The sequence below is a fragment of the Diceros bicornis genome, assembly GCF_020826845.1.
Source record: "Diceros bicornis minor isolate mBicDic1 chromosome 21 unlocalized genomic scaffold, mDicBic1.mat.cur SUPER_21_unloc_1, whole genome shotgun sequence".
Taxonomy (NCBI): Eukaryota; Metazoa; Chordata; class Mammalia; order Perissodactyla; family Rhinocerotidae; genus Diceros; species Diceros bicornis.
The window spans coordinates 4134114-4154754 of NW_026690885.1; the positions used below are offsets into that span (position 1 = coordinate 4134114).

Here is a 20641-nt window from a genome sequence, read left to right on the forward strand (position 1 = left end):
CTTTGTATAAGCATGAGGACGAAACACTTCTAGCCAAAATGCTTCCTCTTATTCTTTAAACAAAAATATTTGAAAACAGCAAGGCTGTGCACCAAAGCGTTAATCAGGTCACCTCTGAGCAGGGGCATCAGAAGGTCGGAGGCAGAATCCTGACTTCTTAAGCAGTGAGATTATGGGTGACTTCATTTCCTCCTGTTGTTTTTTTCAGCCTTCTGAGAATTAAAAAGTAAAATTGAAAACTAAATTTGAAAATAATGGAGAAGATGCTGTTGTTTAGTATATTTCTGGTCATTGTGAACAGTCCAAAAAAGTGCCTGCATCCAAAATAAGTAAAGAACTCATACAACTCAATAACAAAAACAAACAAACAATGCAATTGAAAAATGAGCAGAGGATGTGAGTAGGTATTTTTCCAAAGAAGACCTATAGATGGCCAACAGGTTTATGAAAATGTGCTCAGCATCACTAATCATCAGGAAATGCAAATCAAATCCACAATGAGATATCCCCTCACACCTGTTAGAATGGCTGTTATCAAAAAGACAAGAAATAACAAGAGTTAGTGAGGATGTGGAGAAAAGGGAACCCCTGTGCATTGCTGGTGGGAATGTAAACTGGTGCAGCCACTGTGGAAAACAGTATGGGAGTTCTTCAAAAACTTAAAAATAGAGGCACCATATGATCCAACTATCCCACTTCTGGGTATATACCCAAAGGAAATGAAAATAGGGTCCTGAAAAGATATCTGTCCTCCTGTATTCATTGAAGCATTTTTCACAACAGCCGAGATATGGAAACAAACTAAGCATCCATCAATGGATGAATGGATAAAGATGTGGTATACATATACAAAGAAATATTATTCAGCCATGGCAAAGAAGGAAAACTTGCCATTTGCAACAACATGGATGAACACATTATGCTAAGTGAGATGTCAGACAGAGGATAAATACCGTGTGATCTCACTTATATACAGAAAATAAAAAAGGCAGACTCATAGAAACAGAGAGTAGAATGGTGGTTACCAGGGGCTGGGGGGTGGAGGAAATGGGGAGATGTCGGTCAAAGGGTATAAATTTCCATTTGGAAGATGAATAAATTATATATACTTGAATGAAATAATAAAACAAATTATATACTTGAAAGATGCTAAGAAAGCAGATATTAAATGTTCTCGCCACAAAAATGGTAACTATGTAATGTGATGGAGGTGTTAGCTAATGCTACAGTGGTAATCATTTTGCAATACATAAGTGTATCAAATCAACATGTTGTACACCGTAAACTTTCAAAATCTTGTATGTCAATTACATCTCAATAAAGCTGGAGGAAATAAAAGCCCCTGGACCCTCAATAAATGGCTGAGTAAATGAACATTTCAAAATGGCCACACACACAAATAATTAATTGATTGATTAATTAATTTAATAAAAACTCAACCCTGCTCTCTGGCCACGGTAATAAATCTAGACACAACTAGGAAATGAAGTCTCTCTCAGCTCGATATCTCCACGGCACATTTAGCACTAGTCATGATGATTTCTAGCACTCCACACAAACACACACACACAAATTTTTAATTTGTTATTTGTTGTAACAGGTGATACCTACCACCACCAAAAACAGGTTTTGAAGCAACTCTCCTGATCCATTGTCCAGCCTGCTCTCCTTAGTCAAGACTATTACTTCCTCTCACATGCAACCACCTTTTATCTGTACTGAAAGCCCCTTTTGGTAGCCCCATGGATGCCCCCTCCCCACCAAGGGGAAGCAGAGAAAATCCCTAGAGAGAAGGAAGACACCCCACACTGCCACCATGTAGTAGAGAGAGGGAGTGGAAATCAGGGAAGGCTTCTAGGAGGAGGTAGTGTCCCACTGAGATTGGAAGAGGCAAACGTCTGCTTTGCAGGAAGGGGGCACAGAGGCTGTTCCAGGCAGTGGGAAGAGCAGAAGAGTCAAAGAACCTAGTACAGGGGTCTCTGTGCCTCTCCTTGCCTCCTCCTGAAGCTGGTTTCTGTTTCCTCTTGGAAACAAGAAAGCCACACTAGCTGATCACCTTCCGATGACTATTATAAGGATTAATATTTTAATATTCTAAGGAGGCCTGTGGCCAGCTCTCTCATACTACAATGTGAATAACTTCAAGATAAGGCCCCAAGAGACAGATTCCTGGGTCTTACTGGGTTCTGGATCAGGGAGCTGGGTCAGACATCCCTCCTCAGGCACCCTCTATCCTCCTCCTCCGAATTTGGCACTTTGACGGGAATGCAGAATAGATGAGTGTCCTGGGAGCTTTCTGGGACAGGGAGGGGCCCTATCCCCACCCCTTCATTGTGATGTCTTCTAAAGGGGGCAGAGGGCAGGGTGATGTCACAGACCACTGGCCGGCCCCTCTCCCTCTCTGCCTGTGCCTGCCACAGGCCCGGCCTCACCTTTTCCCCCCACACCTCTACACCCTAGAGGAAACGGGTCAGCTTTGCCAAGCAGCCCACTCGGCCACCTGCAGCCATGGATGCAAATCACTCCAACCCCTTGGAGTCTCAGTCCTCCCCAGAGGCCCCCAAGCCTGGCCTGACCCCCTGCTCAACCCCGGGAAACAAGACCCTGCAGCAGGACGCTACCAGCACGGTGGGCGACAGGTTGCCACCAAAGACCGGAGCGGTGGTCATCGACATGGGCACAGGCACCTGTAAGGGGGCTTCGCGGGGCAGGTGCGGCCCACCTACACCGTGGCCACCATCGTGGGCTGCCAGCCCCAGAAGCCGGCCCCCACCGGGCAGCAGGCGCTGGAGACGTTCATCGGCGAGGCCGCGCGCGCGCGCGCGCGCGCCCCGAGGTGACGCTGGTGCAGCCGGTGCGGAGCGGCATCGTGGTGGACTGGAGCGCGGCCCAGCTCATCTGGCGCCACCTGCTGGAGCACGACCTCCGCGTGGCCAGCCAGGACCACCCGCTGCTCTTCTCAGACCCGCCCTTCAGCCGCACCACCAAGCGCGAGAAGCTGGTGGAGGTGGCCTTCGAGTCGCTGCGCTCCCCCGCCATGTACGTGGCTTCCCAGTCCGTGCTGTCCGTCTACGCGCACGGGCGGGTCAGCGGGCTGGTGGTGGACACGGGCCACGGCGTCACCTCCACGGTGCCGGTCTTCCAGGGCTACAGCCTGCCCCACGCCACGGAGCGCCTGGACCTGGCAGGCACCCACCTGACGGCCTTCCTGGCGGAGATGCTGCTCGGCTCCGGCGTGCAGCTGGGCCAGCAGGACCTGGACACGGTGGAGGACATTAAGCATCGCTACTGCTATGTGGCGGCCGACTTGCTCCAGGAGCAGGCCCGGCCCGAGCAGGAAGACCGGCAGAGGCTGGAGCTGCCGGTCGGACGGTCACGCTGGGCAAGGAGCTGTTCCAGTGCCCGGAGCTGCTCTTCAGCCCGCCCGCGATCCCAGGGCTGTCGCCTGTGAGCCTCCCCACCATGGCCACACGGGGTTTTCTCAAGGTGCCCCTGGAGGTGCGGGCGGACGTGGCCCAGAACGTGCTGCTCTGCGGGGGCTCCTCGCTCTTCGCGGGGTTTGAGGGCCGCTTCCGCGCGGAGCTGCCGCGCGGTCTGCCCTGCGAGGCCCGCGCGGTGGTGACGGCCCGGCCCAGCAGGAGCTTCTCGGTGTGGATCGCGGGCTCCGTCCTGGCCTCGCTGCGCGCCTTCCAGTCCTGCTGGGTCCTGCGGGAGGAGTACGAGGAGCAGGGCCCCCACATCGTGTACTGAAAGTGCTACTGACCCGGAGCAGGGGTGGGGAGTGTTGTGGGCAGTAAAGCTTCCACTACCCAGCCGGCTCTGTCCTCCCTTCCCTCAGATCCCTGCCTCGTCCACTCCTGGACCCACCCAGACTCGCCTTGCTCTGACCCCACACACCCAACCCACCAAGATCTGCCTCCAAAGACATCCTTGGTTCTGCCCTGTCCTAATTCACCTCCCATTGTCCATCCCGGGAGAGACCCCAGTTCTGATTCCCTAAACCCACCTCCCCCAGGATCAAGGCCCAACACACCACCATGTCCTCACCCTGTCAAACCCGTCTCCATGATCTGTGTCCCCCAGGGCACTCTCAGGTTGGGGCCCCACCCAAGCCCACCCCCAAGACATCCCCAGATTCTAACCCCTAATCTCCCCTCCATCACCTATTTCTTTTGATATATAGTGCCCCAAGATTCCTCTGGGCTCTAAGCTCCCCAATTCACCCCCTTGCCATGTCCATCAAGGATCCTCAACCCACCCCCATACCCTGTTCCTCTCCAAGGAACTGCACTGGGCGCTCCAAACCCCCTCTCAGAATCTTTCCATGAGTGTTGCAACCCCTAGGTGCACCCTCATAGTCTGCCCCCAATTTCTAATCCCCCCAAACATACCCCCGAGATCCACTTCCCAAGACATCCCTGGTTCTAAGCACCTCAAATCCACCCCCTCATTGGTTTTCTCTTGGCTGTTTATCCAAAGTTCTCCTATACTCTGATAATATGAGCACCCCCAAAATTCTCCCCACAAGTGCTGAAACCCCACATTCACCACAAAAATCCAAGTTCTGACCATCAGGGGTCTCCCCTTTAATGGCCCACTAAAGGATCCCTCGTCCAAATCCCATGCCCCAAGTTGCCCCTCCCCTAAACTCTGCCCTCCCCTCAGTTTGCTCCCCTAGACTCCTTCCATCCAAGTGCTCCCACAACCCATCCCCCATTCGTACCCCCAAAGAACACCACATTCTGAAACCCCAAACCCTCAGGATGACGCCACTGCTCTCAGCCCAGCCCCTTATTCTGCATCCCTCTGAAAATACCCCTGCATGGTCTGTCTCTCAGTGCACCTCCTGACCCCAGTCCTCAGCCCTGGAATCCTCCCAGGAAGGCTTTGGCCCCCAGGACCATCCCATGATGACCCCACTAATGCCCTAGGTCCCTCCCCTGTGTTCTGACCTCCCAACTCCCTCCCCAAATACACTCTCCCAGGGTCACCTCATGATGAACCCCCAGGACACCCCACCCTGGGGTTTTCAGACGCCCAGGAACCCCCCCCCCAGGTCCCATCCCATTGGTTGAGACACCAATGGCCAGTGATGTTCCCAAGGGCCACCCACGCCACCATGACCCAGCTGTCCACCCCCATCTCCCTCCATTCTGCTTGTAATTCATTCCAAGTTCATTCCATCTCCCCAGACCTCGCTCAGCCTCTTCCTGGGACACACACCCCAGGAGCTTTCTTTGGGACCTGCGTTGAGGATGCCCTATGAGGCCTCTCCCATCCCATCCTGTCCCTGCGGGGGCCTGGAGAGGGAGTCCAGCCTCTCAGGATAGGGAAGCTGGGCATCTTCCCAACTGTCTCCTCCCTTTGTCCTCATCCTCAGCCACGCTGGGCCCCTGCTGAAGGCAGGATCCTCTGCCTCACACCATCATCCAGCCCCACAGACGTCAGGACCCCTGGCCAGCAGCCTGGACATGTCTCCCAAGACACATCCTCCCAGTTTACCAACAAAACAAGCACGAGCTGCCAGAGCTTATCCACATAGATGCTGAGTCCTCTCTTCTCTCAGTCCAAGGAACCATTCATTCTTCATTCCTTCAACCAGTCCCTGTTCACTAAGCATCTCCCACAGGCTCTCTCTGTCTCTGTCTCTCCCTGAGTCTCTGTCTCTGACTCACTTGCCAGCATCATTCTTATGCAGGAATTTTCCAGAGTGGAAACTCGTTTATCTGTGGAGCGCTGAGCCCACCCCACCCATCTGTCACATCTGCCATCAGACAATGGGGGTGGGTGAATGCTCTGGCTATCCCCACCCACCCTGTCCCATGGTGTCCTGGGGAGTGGGCAGTGTCTCCAGCCCCATCCTGGGCCAGATGGTGGTCCTCAGCTGGGGGGACTGCCCCGCAGACAAGCCAAGATCCCCAGTTCAGAAACATGCGAGTTGGACCCCCTGTGCTGTGTTACCCACTCCCGGCCCACACAGGCGGCCTCAACCTGTAGAATCAGCAAGAACCCCCAAGATTAATCTCCAAAATATATAAAGAACTCATACAGCTCAACAACAAAAAACACTAACAACCGAATTGAAAAATGGGCAAAAGACCTGAACAGGCATTTCTCCAAAGAAGGTATACAGATGGCCAACAGGCACATGAAAAGATGTTCAACTTCATTAACTATCAGAGAAACGCAAATCAAAACTACAATGAGATATCACCTCACGCCCATCAGAATGACTACAATTAACAAGACAGGAAACAAGTGTTGGAGAGGATGTGGGGAGAAAGGAACTCTCATACACTGCTAGTGGGAGTGCAAACTGGTGCAGCCACTATGGAAAACAGTATGGAGATTCCTCAAAAAATTAAGAATAGAACTACCGTACGACCCAGCTATTCCACTGCTGGGTATTTATCCAAAGAACATGAAAACACCAATGTGTAAAGATACATACACCCTTGTTTTCATTGAAGCATTATTCACAATAGCAAGACTTGGAAGCAACCTAAGTGCCCAGCAAGGGATGAATGGATAAAGAAAATGTGGTGTATATACACAATAGAATACTACTCAGCCATAAGAAACAACGAAATCTAGCCATTTGTGACAACATGGATGGACGTAGAGGGTATTATGCTGAGCAAAATGAGTCAGAGGGAGAAGGTCAAATACCGTATGATCTCACTCATAACTAGAAGATAAAAACAACAATGAACAACCACAGAGAGACAGAGATTGGATTGGTGGTTACCAGAGCAGAAGGGGGAAGTGAGTGGGGCGAAAGGGATTAGGCACATGTGTGTGGTGATGGATTGTAATTAGTATTTGGGTTGTGAACATGATGTAATCTATGCAGAAATAGAAGTATAATGATGTATGCCTGAAATTTATACAATGTTATAAACCAATGTCACCGCAATAAAAAATAAATAAATATATATAAAAAAAGATGTCAAGTGAAATAAGTCAGAGGGAGAAGATCAAATACCGTATGATTTCCTTCATTAAGTAGTAGATAATAACAACAATAAACAAACACATAGGGACAGAGATTGGATTGGCGGTTACCAGAGGGGAAGGGGGGAGGGAGGAGGGTGAAAGGGATAATTCGGTACATGTGTGTGGTGATGGGTTGTAATTAGTATTTTGGTGGTGAACATGATGTAATCTATGCAGAAATAGAAGTATAATGATGTACACCTGAAAGTTTTACAATGGTATAAACCAATGTTACTGCAATAAACAAAAGATTTAAAAAAATGGAAAAACAAAAAACAAAAACAAAACAAAAAGATGTCAAGGGGCCAGCGGGGTGGTGCAAGCAGTTAAGTGTGCACGGTCCACTTCGGAGGCCCGGGGTTCGCAGGTTCGGATGCCGGGCGCACACCGACACATCGCTTGTCAAGCTATGCTGTGGCGGCATCCCATATAAAGTAGACGAAAATGGTCACAGATGTTAGCCCAGGGCAAATCTTCCTCAGCAAAAAGAAGAGGATTGGCAAAGGATGTTAGCTCAGGGCAGATCTTCCTCACAAAAAAAAAAAAAAAAAGGATGTCAGAAGATATATGAAAAACCCAAAACAAGAACCCCCGAAAGGTTACAAAGTGATGAGGAGGAACTGCTTTTTCTTCTCACCAGGGGGCAGCACCTCCAAGCTCAAGGGGCTGAGGGCTGCACCAAATTTAGAACCATGACGACTGCATCCCAGAGCTCAAAGGAGACCCACCCCGCACCACGGGGTCAGGGCGCTGCCAGCCACATGCACACAGAAGGGATGTGGGACAAGCTGAGTCCCATATGCAACTGGAAGTGAGGAGGATGCACAAATCCCCACCACTCTTGGGCTGCTGACAAACCCAAAGGGCTCTCATTTAGACCAGACTAAGGTTCCCCCAGCCCCAAACCTTCCCTGGGACAGAAATTTCCCCTAGAACTCTCCAGAAATGTGCCCCTCCCATTTGCACACTCTCAGGGGTGGCAAGCTCACTACCTCAAGTCTGTTGTTAGAAATCCCACCTCCTTCCAGGAGTTGTAGGTAAACCTCTGTGCTCTCTGCTTGCCACTCCCCTACCCGGGGCACTGAGAGCACCAGAGAGGTCCCCCCACCCGTATTCACACACACCCCTGGAGTCTACTCTCTCCCAAGCCCACCGTCCCCAATTTCTTCCACTTCTGGTTTTAAGTCATTCACGCATTCATTCTACAAACATGCATTGACCACCCACTATGTGCCCAGCTCTGGGCTGAAATCTAAGAAAACCACAGTGCATCACTTGGGATGTACCATGGAGGACAGGACATGCGAAAGATGTCTAATGTCACTGTCTTACTCTCAGACGACATTTGAGGGACAGCGATTGTGTCTCCTTTATTCACTGAGTTTACTAAGTGGGGAGCAGGTGTCTGGATAGGAATCGGGAAAATCCAGTCTCAGCCAACAGTTACAGTTAAATCAGTAAATCCAAAAAAGAAAAGTGAATGGGGTGGCTTTCCATCCATCAGCTGTATTACTCCCTATAAAAGGTCTCAAAAGCAATCTCTGTGCTTTTTTCCCCCCTCAGCCAAGAAAAGCATCCATGGAGCTCAAGTTTGAGGTGAAACCAGGCTCAGGGTCCACCTGTCCTCGTTGATCCTCGGATTTCTGTGTGAGCAGGTGAGTAACGTGTGGACCTGGTACCGACAGGTTCCATCAGCCTCCGCTGTGCAGAAGACCTGCCAGTGGGCTTTCCTGGGCTTGGGTTGTCACCACAAGGAGTCAGGAAGACTTTCGGGTTAAAAATGAAATTACTTGACTTTTTATAAAATACTCAAATGTTTAAAATCTAATTAGAATTCTTCTTTGCATTTGGTCCAAAACTAAGGTGATATAAAAAGATATACCTTACAAAGTCTTGCCCTCACCTTGTTTTCTTTCCATCCCATTCTCCTTCCTCTAGCCACCTATAGGTAATTACTTTGATTGGTTTATCATGCATTCTTACCGTTCTGGATTTTCTTTAAGTAAATGCAAGCAAATATATTTTCATTTCCCCTTTTACTTATACAAAACATTGTAGTACTCTATGCATTTTTCTCTGCCTTTTTTCCTTTAACATATACTGGAGATTTTTCTATTATTAGTGCATAGAGTACTTTGCTCTTTTTAGTGGTAAATAGTCTTAAAAACGAAGAGCTGGACACTAGGTATGCTCAGTGCCTCTGGAGTATCATTGCTTCTAAGACCTTTCAGTGGATATAGTAGCGTCAACTTAAAAAGCAAATTTGCCTGTTATTTCATCTGAAATTGAATTTATTTGGGAATAGCCAAAAGAATTGCAATTCAGGATATACATGCTATGGCAAACCACAGGCAAATCCAGAAAAGAAAGGAGGGGAGCTGCTTTTATAGAGAAGAGCAGGAGTAAGGAGGGGCTGTTCTAAAGGAAAATCCATTGGGGGAAGTAAAGGTCAAGGCAGCAAAGGCTTCTCACTGGCTGAGCTGCGGCGTTTCTCCATGGCTGAGCTGCCACGTTTCTGGTTAGCTTAGCTGCAGTGTTTCTCGATGGCTGAGCTGCCGCGTTTCTCGATGGCTGAGCTGCCGCGTTTCTCGATGGCTGAGCTGCCACGTTTCTGGTTGGCTGAGCTGCGGCGTTTCTGGTTGGCTGAGCTGCGGTGTTTCTCGATGGCTGAGCTGCAGCGTTTCTCGATGGTTGAGCTGCGACGTTTTTCGTTGGTTGAGCTGTGATGTTTCTCATTGGCTAGGATGTTGTCAGGTGGAAAAAGAAATCTTGCTTCAGTAATAAAGCAGTTTTACTTCATGTCCAAGACACAAGTCTCTGTCACTTCCTGTTTGGTGTAATTGACAATACGTGAGAGGGTGTGAGAGCTCCCACTACAGGCCTTCCTGATTCCAATTTAGTTAAGGTTTCTTTTATCAATTTCTGCAGTAGAGAATACGTAATTTTTAAATCATGAGTTTAACATGATATTTCTAATTCGATTTAACTTTACAGTGGTTTTTTGCTTAATTTTCTTTGATTTTATATTAATCTCTTATATGTTATACTAAAACTATTGCCTCTGAATAGCATTAATTTATTTACTTAATGATATTCTCCTTCAGTGTATATAAAAAATTACACCCAGAAGAGTCGCTGTCTTTACGTAGCAATCCCGCTTCTGGAAATATACTCTGAATGTAAACCTCCCAAAATACAAGACCACATCTACACACGATGGTTATTCACAGAAGCATTATTTCCAACAGCAAAAGAAGAGAAACAACTCAAATGTCCTTCAGTAGGAAACCAGCTGATTTAGCAATATACTTAGTTTTAAAGTCCCGTGAAAGCATTCTTTTTCAAACTCTGTTGTAGTCCTGTTTCCAATTTATATGCAAATTCGGTTCATTGAGTTATTTGTTTTCCATTTTGAGGATTGTGGTTGTATTTTTAAAATATGGTTCCGAAGTCAAAACTGTATAATGAGCCATATTTAGGCAATTCTAAATTCAATTCCTGTCTCCTCTTCTCAATTATTGTCCTACCCTTCTTGGTTACCGTTTGTATTCATTTGTTTTATCTTTTCAGCGTTTCTTTTGCAAATATAAGAAAATAGGTGTGTGTATATGTAAAAATATACATATGCAAAATATATGTGTGTATATATGTACATATATTTATATATATATATGTATTATATAAAATACATTTGTATTTTACATACAATTACATACAATACATATACATATAAAATGCAAATGTATATACGTTTATATGTATACATATACATATGTATATATCCCCGCCTTTCCCTTCTTTTAAAAAGGAATCATTGCATACACTTTTGTACCTTGATGTTTTTCTCCTTATATTTATTGGGGATAATTATCTCTATAACTACCTAGAGATCTTATCACTTTTTAATGGCTGCATGATTCTTCACTAGGTGAATATCCCATAGTTTATTCAACCAGTTCCCTATTGATGGTCATTTGTGTTGTTTCTACTTCTTTGCTGTTATAAATAATGTCACAGTGAACAGTCTTAGAGGAATATTTTAGTATTTCTGTATCTTTGAGATGGATTCCTAGTAGTGGGAATGATGGAGAAAGGATAAATATTTTTGCAGTTTTGCTTAATTATGGTAAATTTTCTTCTGTAGGAGTTGTACCCCAACAGTGTATGAAAGTGCCTTTCCAGACAGACTTTCCAACAAAGGATTTTTATTGATCTGAAAGATAAGAAATAGTATCAGTATTTACCATCTACATCTCTGTTCTGTGACTAAGATCATTGATGATTCTACCAAGAGTGTTGTCCTTGAAATGGAAGTGGTGGAAACCAGAGTGTCCTGTGTTGGGAACATGAGGAAATGAGACACAGAATGCAAACACTTTGGCAGTGATGAGGGAGAGAGACTGAGAAGTAACTGGAAAAAAAACTATGCTCTTAGGATAGGTTTATTTCCCCGCTACAAATACTGCATAGGGTTGAAATGGTGGGAGGAAGAGTCCAGTAGAGTGGGAGAGCTGGAAGGGGAAGGGTAGATAAGAGATCATCGATAGGCTTCAGATCCTAAAAAGGCAGGCGGGATGGAGCAAAGAACAGAGCTGCAGAGCACGGCCTTACAGAGAAGGGGAGACGGCTCCTGGTTTGTAACAGGAGAGGGAGGAAACCGTGGCGTAGGTTGTGATTTTGGTGACAAGACAGGAAAATGGACTCCTTAGGATGATTGCTTTGAGAAGTAAGAGGCAAGACCATCTGCTGAAAGTCAGAGTGTATTCATCGATATCTATTGCTGCATAGCAAATTATCCCAAACCTTAGTGACTTAAAACAATAACCATGTGTCATCTCACAGTTTTTGTGGTTCTGGAATTCAGGAGCAGCTTAGCTGGAAGGTTCTGTCTCAGGGACTTTCATGAGTTCACATCAAGATATCAGCTGGGGCTGCCGTCATCTGAAGGACTGACTTCCAAGGTGGTTCACTCACATGCTGGCACGGTGGTGCTGGCTGTTGGAGGCCTCAGTTCTTCTCCACGTAGGTCTCCCAACCAGGATGCTTGAGTGTCTTTGCAACATGGCAGTTGGCTTCCCTTAGAGCCAGCAGTCCAAGAGAACAAGGCAGAAGCTACAGTGCTTTCTAAGACCTAGCCTCAGAAGTCACCTCCACAATATTCTGTTGGTCACACAGGTCAGCCCTAATTCGATGTGAGTGTGACAACCAGGAGGCTCGAATCATTGAGGGCTATTTAGGAAGCTGGTTACCATAGGGGAAAAGGTGAGCATGTGAGAGATTTAGAGACATTAGACAAGGTATGATGAATAGGAAGCTTCAGAGACTTGTGGGATTGTCCTACAGTGTCAAGAGCTCTTTGCGTGGTGGAGACCATGTTTTTCTGGAGGTGGCAACGTGACATCTCTTGTGCAGGGTGGCCTGCCCAGATGTTGCCATGGAGCAGGCAGATTATTGGAATCATGCTTGGTTGGAGTTCTGCTGTGCCAGAGTGAAGATAGGGGGTAGGGATAAGGAAATATGTTGAAATGAGAGACAGTGAAATACAAGTTGGGTAAGTATGAAGTGAGGAGAGAAGGTAGTAGATGGACAACAATAAAGTAGGAGAGTGGGTAGACTGGAGCCATGTGTGGTAGAACACATGTCCTGAGAGGAGGAAATGAGTCAGCAGGGTAGATGTTTGGGAATTTGGGTTCAGAGAGAGAAGTTTCTGAACTAGTGTTCTAGATGGTAGAGCAGTGTTAGGTGATGACAAAGCCTGGGGTGGTGCCCATGGAAATGTGTGGCCAAGATGGATGGGGACAAACTCCTAATACTGTGAGACTCATCCTCATGGACGCTGACATCATCCAAGTGAGGTGGGACTGGAGGTTGAAATAACAATGGGAGTCAGGTGCCAAAGTCTCCGTGAACAGGGGTTGTAGCTGGGACTGTGATTGAGACAACCACGCGGATGGGAAGAATGTGCCCTGAGACTCAGGGAAGCCAAGGACTTAAAATGGGGGGAGCAGTAATGTATTGGTCATACCATTGGGGCAGAAGAAGACAAGTTTTGCCATCACATGGCCCTGAGTTCATCACCTGCTAAGCAAAATAAAGGCCCAGTATCAAATATATTATGTCTGAAGGAGGACATGACGGACGGGCTAAGACAGATTCGTCCTCAGTAACCTAGAGAGGGAGAGAGGCTGTGAATACTTTGTATTTTCCCATTTATTCCAGGGCCCTGTCCTGAGTGCTCTGTGGGGATAAGAGGAGGAGCATCCTGGTTCTCCACTGCCCTGTTGTTCACGAACATTTACTGAATCACAGGATGGCGGCCATGGTTCTGTCCCCAACTTGTGCTAAGTTCTTGGGTCCTTACAGCCCTCAGAGTCCAGGCGCTAAAGGCCCCTGCACCACAGGGGAGGGGGCTGAGCAGGGGAGGTGGGAGTGGAGCCCCAGGATCCCTGAGGTCACTGATATCTGATTATGTGGTTCTTGGGATTTGGGACTTCAGTGGTTTGAGTGTCTGTGGAGATGTCACCTGTGTGGTGAGTGTGTGGGATTTTATGAATTTTACCTCTAATTCCTTCTATAAACTTGATGAAGTAACAATGATGTCCCTCTGAACCTCAATTTCTTTATCTGTGAAATGGGAATAATCTGTGAACAGAGGGCATCCCTGGATTCTTGTGACTCCTTCCTTCTTCTCCAGCTCAGTCTCCCCTGTACCCAGCCTCTCCTCGGAGAAGATGCACAGAGGAGGAAGGTCTTGTTCATGGCTTCCTGGCAAGCTGGTTACTGGTAAGTCAGATACTCCTTTCTCCAGATAATTATTCTTTTGACCAGAAATTGGACTTATCTTTTGTGGCCTGGAGCCTCACAGGCAAACCAGGTCCTCAGGCATCCCAGGATCTCCGAGCATCTGATGGAGGGTGAGGGGCTGCCCAGAAAATGTCAGCCTATGTCAACATTTTTTACATTTTCAAAGCTTCCTCCGGGGTCACCGTCTATATTGTGTTCTGCTGAGACTTTTAAAGGAAAGACATGACCGTGTCCTGTACTCAAGTAATTTATGACGGCTACTAGTGAGTATTTCTCTGTTTTCTGCAGTGTCCCAGCCTGTCAACCTTGGAGATTGAGAGAAATAAGATTACAGAGCCCACAGTCTTACTGGAAAAAGACAACCGTGTATGTGGTGGACATGCATCTAACCTTGGGAGTGGGTGGAAGTAAGTAGACAGGAGACGAGCATTGAGGGCTGAGCCTGGAAGCAAAGGAGAGCAGAGCTCAGTACCTGCCCGGACATCGTGTGTTTTGGGTTCCTCTTCCCTAGTTCTGTCATCCTCGGCCCTTTTCCTGTCAACATTGGTGAGGGTGGTCCTTGGCTAAGCCATGATGTTTGTGATGGTTTAAGACTTGGTGACCTTCGAGGATGTGGCTGTGGAGTTCACCCTGGAAGAGTGGGCATTGCTGGATGCTTCTCAGAGAACACTGTACAGGGATGTGATGCTGGAAAACTGCAGGAACCTCGCGTCTCTTGGTAAGCCTGACATCATTCCTGCATTTATTTATTGACTCAGGTAACAAGGCTTTTTTTAATTCATGTAACATTCACAAAACAGAAAGACTGACCATTTTAACTATTTTAAATATACAGTTCAGTGGCTTTTAATAATGTCACAGTCTTGTGCAACCATCACCACTCTATAATTCCGGAACCCTTTTATCATACCCATGATCATTAAGTAATTACTCCCCAGTCCTGCCTACCCCCAGCCACTGGCTACCACTAATTTACTTTCTGTCTCTGTGGATTTACCTATTCTGGACATTGTATATAAATGAATCATACAATATATGGCCTTTGGTGTCTGGCTTCTTTTGTTCAGCGTAATGTTTTTAAGATTCATCCATGTTGTAGTGTGTATCAGGCTTCGTTCCTTTTTATGGCTGAATGTATACCATTGTGCATATATACCACTTGTTGTGTATCCACTCATCTGTTGATGGACATTTTAGCTATTGTGAATAGTGCTGCTACGAACATTCATGTACAAATTTTTCCTTGAACAGTTGTTTTCAGTTCTTTCAGGTATAAACTTAGGAATGGAATTACTGGGTCATATAGTCATTCTATGTTTTAACTTTTTGAGGAATCTCTAAACTGTTTGGCAGAGTACCTGTGCAGCATTTACATTCCCTCCCACAATATGTGAGGGGTCCAATTTCTCCTCATTCTTAACCACACTTGTTTATTTTCCTTTTTTTTTTTTTATGAAAGCCGTCCTTATAGATGTGAAGTGGTATATATCTCAATGTGGCTTTTATTTGCATTTCCCTAAAGAATAATGAGATAAGAATCATCTTCTCTTATGCTTGTTGGCCATTTCTATATCTTCTTTAGTAAAATGTGTATTCAAGTCTTTTGCCCATTTTAGGGGGAACAGGGTTGTTTGTCTTTTTGTTGTTGAGTTGTAAGAGTTCTTTATATCTTCTGGATGCTAGACATTTATCAAACATATGATTTGCAAATATTTCCTCCCATTCTATGGATTTCCTTTTCACTTTCTTGAAGGAGACTTTTGCTGCATATAGAATTTGTGGGTGACAGTTTGTTTTCTTTCAGAACTTTGTTTATTTTTTTGTGTGTGAGGAAGACCAGCCCTGAGCTAACATCTGCTAATCCTCCTCTTTTTTGCTGAGGAAGACTGGCTCTGGGAAAACATGCGTGCCCATCTTCCTCTACTTTATATGGGACGCCGCCACAGCATGGCTTGACAAGCGGTGTGTCGGTGCGCGCCCGGGATCCGAACTTGCGAACCCTGGGCAACCGAAATGGAGCACGCGCACTTAACTGCTACACCACCGGGCAAGCCCCAATAATTTCTATCTTTTTGATGGTCTCTATTTGGTAAGAGTTCCATTTCCTTTAGTTCTTTGTACATGGTTTCCTTTATCTCTTTGAGCATAATTAAAATAGTTGATTTGAAGTCTTTGTCTGGAAAGTCCCTTCTTTGGGGACAATTTCTGTTAATTTCCTTTTCCTGTAATGGGCCAAGCACTTTTGTTTCTTTGCATGACTCATTTTTTTTGTTGTTGAAAACTGGACGTTTGGCATTATAGTCTGGCAATTCTGTAAATCAGATTTCCCCCCATCCCTAAGTTTTGTTGTTGTTGCTTGTTGTAGTTGGTGTTGTTTGTTTGGTGACATTTCTGAACTAATTTTGCAATGTCTGTATTAGTCATGTGTGGCCACTGAAGTCTCTGTTTTCTTAGCTTAATGGCCAGCTAGTGATTTGTCAGAGATTTCCTTAAATACCTAGAACCCAAAAACGCACAGTCTTTGCAGACGGTCTCTGTGTATATTTTGGAGCGTGCTTTCAAAACTCAATCAGGCGATTGCCAACTCTGTCTTAGCCTTCACTTCCTGCTTGTGCAGAGCAGGAAGGTCAATCAAAGGTGAGGGCTTAGTGCCTTCTCAGGTCTTTTCAGAGCATGCACCCAGCCCTGGGTATGTGCATGGTCTTACGTATACCTAGGAACATGTGGGAGCTTTTCGAAGCCTTTTTTTGTCCAAAACATCTTATTCCCTGCTTTCCTCTTAGACTTTTTGGTTAGTCTTTTGTTTGGTTCAATGGTTTTCCCTTGCCCCAGGCAGCAGTGGCTAATACATTTAAATGTGTTTGGCACATGCCCCAGCCCTCCACCCTTCATAGCCACCTCAGCACTCAGAGAGTTTGGAGTTAGACAAAATAAAAGCAAGCCCTTTGAGCCAGTCATTCAGGGAGCCACCAGACAGGTCAAAACAAGCAACCACAGCTCTTTGAGAATAAAATCCGTTCTGCTCCCTCCAGTAGTAGGAACACAGGCTGCTGTCTTCAAGGTGACTGCCATGGTGGGGAACAGGTGATGGGCCAGGGTCAGTTAAATTGTCACAGAGCTCTCTTACCAAATTCACTTTTGTTTTGATTAAGCATTATTCTGGTTGCTGTAAACTTTTTATAACTCTCCAATGTTCCAATCAAGTTGATTCCGACAGTTTTTACCAGTTTATTTGCTGGTGTTTTGTAGAGTGTTGGACGTTGAGAGTTACCTACTCCACCATTGTCACTGACATCACTTCTCACAAGTCTTTCTTAAGCACCTTTATGTTCCTGGGTCTGTGCTAGGAATTAGGAATATGGTGGTGAATGAGGTCTGTGCTAGGAATTAGGAATTAGGGAATTAGGTCCCTACCATCCTGGAGCTTGTGGTCTAATGCCTTCCCTATCAACTGAAGATCTACTCCTTGCCCTGACTTCATGTTCTCCATGGATAAAAGCTTTGGGGCTTTTAAGTCTGTATTTGAAACTGGGCATGAACTTCTGGGACCAGTTATCCCCCGTCACCCTGGATATTGACTGAGGATGCTTGCATTTTTTTTTCTTGGTGAAAGATAGTTTTACTATATTTGTTAGAATTTAAGGATAATTGTACTGCTGCTCCTAAAGTCACACCTGCTCATCTATAGAAGTATGGGCCTCAGTTCCATGGTGAGGCTTCTTGTCCCATGCAGAGTCCCCTACATCATATGTCTTTTCTCCATGTATAGGGAATCAAGTTGATAAACCTAGTCTGCTCTCCGAATTGGGGCAAGAAGATAAAGTGAGGACAGAGGAAAGAGGAATTCTCCCAGGCACCTGTCCAGGTGAGCACTAGGTATATATGAGTCTTTGTCAGGAACCTCTCTGGCCTGTGGCTTGACAGTTTGGAGTATTACATTAGGAAATATCCATCAGAGATATTTGTAAAATGCCCTTTTTTCCGACAAGAAGGCCAAAAACGTTTAGTATGAGCCTCCTCGTGGACCTCCTTTTCTTTTTCTTTAACTTTCTGTTCATTATCTCATACTTTACTTTGGCCTCAGAGGGGGGAAAAAGATCTCTCTCTTCCTTTTTAAATTTAAGTCTCATATGAGCTCTTTGTCTAGTTCCTTCTCACTTTACATTCCTGACAATTCCTTCTTTCCATCAGCATCAGTCTCAATATTTCTAGAGTCTTCTTTAATACAAACCTAAAATTTTCACACTCGTGTCCCTTTCGTTGTAAACCTCCTGAAAATCTCTAACCCCTTCGGGTCTACCTTCACTAATGTGTGCATTTTACCTTTTCTTTCCTTCATCAACTTAAATTTCTTTTCAATTTGTTTCGGATTTGGAGACTCTACTTAAAGTCCAAGGGTTAACTTCTAAGCAGCATGTTTTTAGAGAAGAACAATCTAAAGGTTTAAAAATGGTAAGATTTCTGATTTTCCACAGTAGGAAAATACCATAAATTAGAAAAGCCACAAAGTTACCAAGAGATTCATTTTCCCAAGAAAAAGTTGTCCCTCTGGAGAGATACCCTGAAACTCTTGTGAATTTGGAGAGAAGCATAAGTTATCCCCCAAAGTTTTTCTTCCCTGAGTGTTCACAAAAGTAAATGTTTCCATAAATGTGACTCAGATATTGAGTGTTTCAAACATAAATTTGTCTTAAACTTATCAGAAGATGTTCTGTGAATCTGATAAGGACTTATGGCAAAGCATCCATCTTTTTTAACTTCTGAGAACTCAAACCAGCAGAAATCATATACAGGCACTCAAAGTGGCAAAAACACCAATTATAATGATGCTATACATAGCAGAATTCCTGGAAGAAAAATTCCTATGATAGCATTGAATATTAAAAATATTATAAATTATAGTCAGCATTCATTTCTTAATCAACAGGAGAGAAGTCATCTTGGAGTGAAACTCAATGAGTGTAATCAGTGTTTTAAAGTCTTCAGCACAAAAGCTAATCTTATTCAGCACAAGAGAATTCATACTGGAGAAAAACCCTATGATTGCAATCAATGTGGCAAATCCTTCAGCAGCAGTTCTTACCTCACTGTTCATAAGAGAATACATAATGGGGAGAAACTCTATGAATGCAGTGACTGTGGGAAAGCTTTCAGTAACCCCTCATCCTTTAGACTGCATGTGAGAACTCACACTGCAGAAAAGCCCTATGAATGTAACCAGTGTTTTCACGTCTTCCGCACTAGATGTATCCTCAAAAGGCACAGGAGAGTTCATACTGGGGAGAATCGTTACGAATGTAATCACTGTGGAAATGCTTCAGCACAAGCTCCTCCCTTACTGTCCACAATAGAATGCATACAGGGGAGAAACCTTATGAATGTCATGATTGTTGTAGACCGTTTAGGAAGAGCTCACATCTGACACAGCATGTGAGAACTCATACTGGAGAAAAACTCTGTGAGTCTAATGAGTGTGGGAAATCCTTCAGCAGCAGTTTTTCTCTTACTGTGCACAAGAGAATACATTACGGAGAGAAAGCCTACGAGTGCAGTGACTGTGGGAAAGCTTTAAATAATCTCTCATCTGTTAAGAAACATGTGAGAACTCACACTGGAGAAAAACCCTATGAATGCAATCATTTTGGGAAATCTTTCACCACTAACTCTTACCTTTCTGTGCATAAGAGAATTCATAATAGGTAGATATGAATATAATAACTGTGGGAAAGCATTCATTGATCTGCCATCTCTCGGGCATCTTCGGGACTCACATTGGATGTATAAATTATTTGTTGTGTAATAAATTATCCCTAAAATTTAGTGGTTCAAAACAACAAGCATTTATTATCTCACAATTTCTGTAGGTCAAGAGTTCAGGAATGGATTAGCTATGTAGTTCTAGCTCAGGATCTCTCATGAGAAACAAGATGTCAGCCAGAAATGCAGTCATCTAAAGTCTTTGGGACTGAAGGGTCCACTTCCAAGGTAGCTTACTCACATCCCCGGCAAATTAGTGCCAGTTGTTGGCAGGGGTCCTTCAGTTTCTCCTTATGTAGGTCTCTCCATGGTGCTGAGTATTGTCACAATATGGCAGCAGGTTCCCTCCAAAGGAAGTGATCCAAAAGAGCCCATGCAGAAGCCGTAAGTCTTTTATGACCTAGCCTCAGAAGGTCATATTCTCTCTTCATCTGGATTGTGTTGGTCACCCAGACTGATCCTGCCACACAGTGGGAGGGAACTACACAGGATATGAATACCAGGAGACAGAGATCACTGGGAATCCTCTTGGAGTCTGGCCTTCAGTGAAGAAAAGTCTTCAGCACACCCTCATCCTTCTAATCTGACAATATGGAGTAGCATTCAATAACCCACACGTTAACTCACTCTGGAGAGAAGAAGCCTTCTAAGTGCACTGTATGTGGTAAAACCTTCAACACAAACTCTGACCCTACTGTGTGCCAGAAGATGACCTACTGGGGAGAAACCTAAAGAATGCAATGGCTATAGGAAAGCCTTCAGTGATAGCCTTCGGGAGTCACGTCACAATTTACACTAAGGGAAAACGCTATGAATATCATCAAAATGGAAAACCCTTCAGAGGACCCTCATCCCTTAAGACACACATGAGAAACACACTGCAGAGGAACACCCTGTATATAAGGAATGTGGAACGGCAAACACTGGCACTCTCCCCTCTAGTCTACGCTGCTCTGTGCTTGGGGAGGTTGATAGACTATATCAAAGAGCTCATTTGCCTTAGGCTTCTGTTTGGGTTGGTCAGTGGGGAGCCCAGTTAGGAGATCAGAGGGTTGGAGGAGAGTGACTCCATGCCATGACTATA

At 45.4% G+C, this 20641-nt stretch overlaps 1 pseudogene; it reads left to right on the plus strand.

Moving 5' to 3' along the window:
- Positions 1-2488: 2488 nt before the first annotated feature.
- LOC131401889 (actin-like protein 9) lies at positions 2489-3762 on the plus strand (annotated as a pseudogene).
- The last annotated feature ends 16879 nt before the right edge of the window (positions 3763-20641 follow it).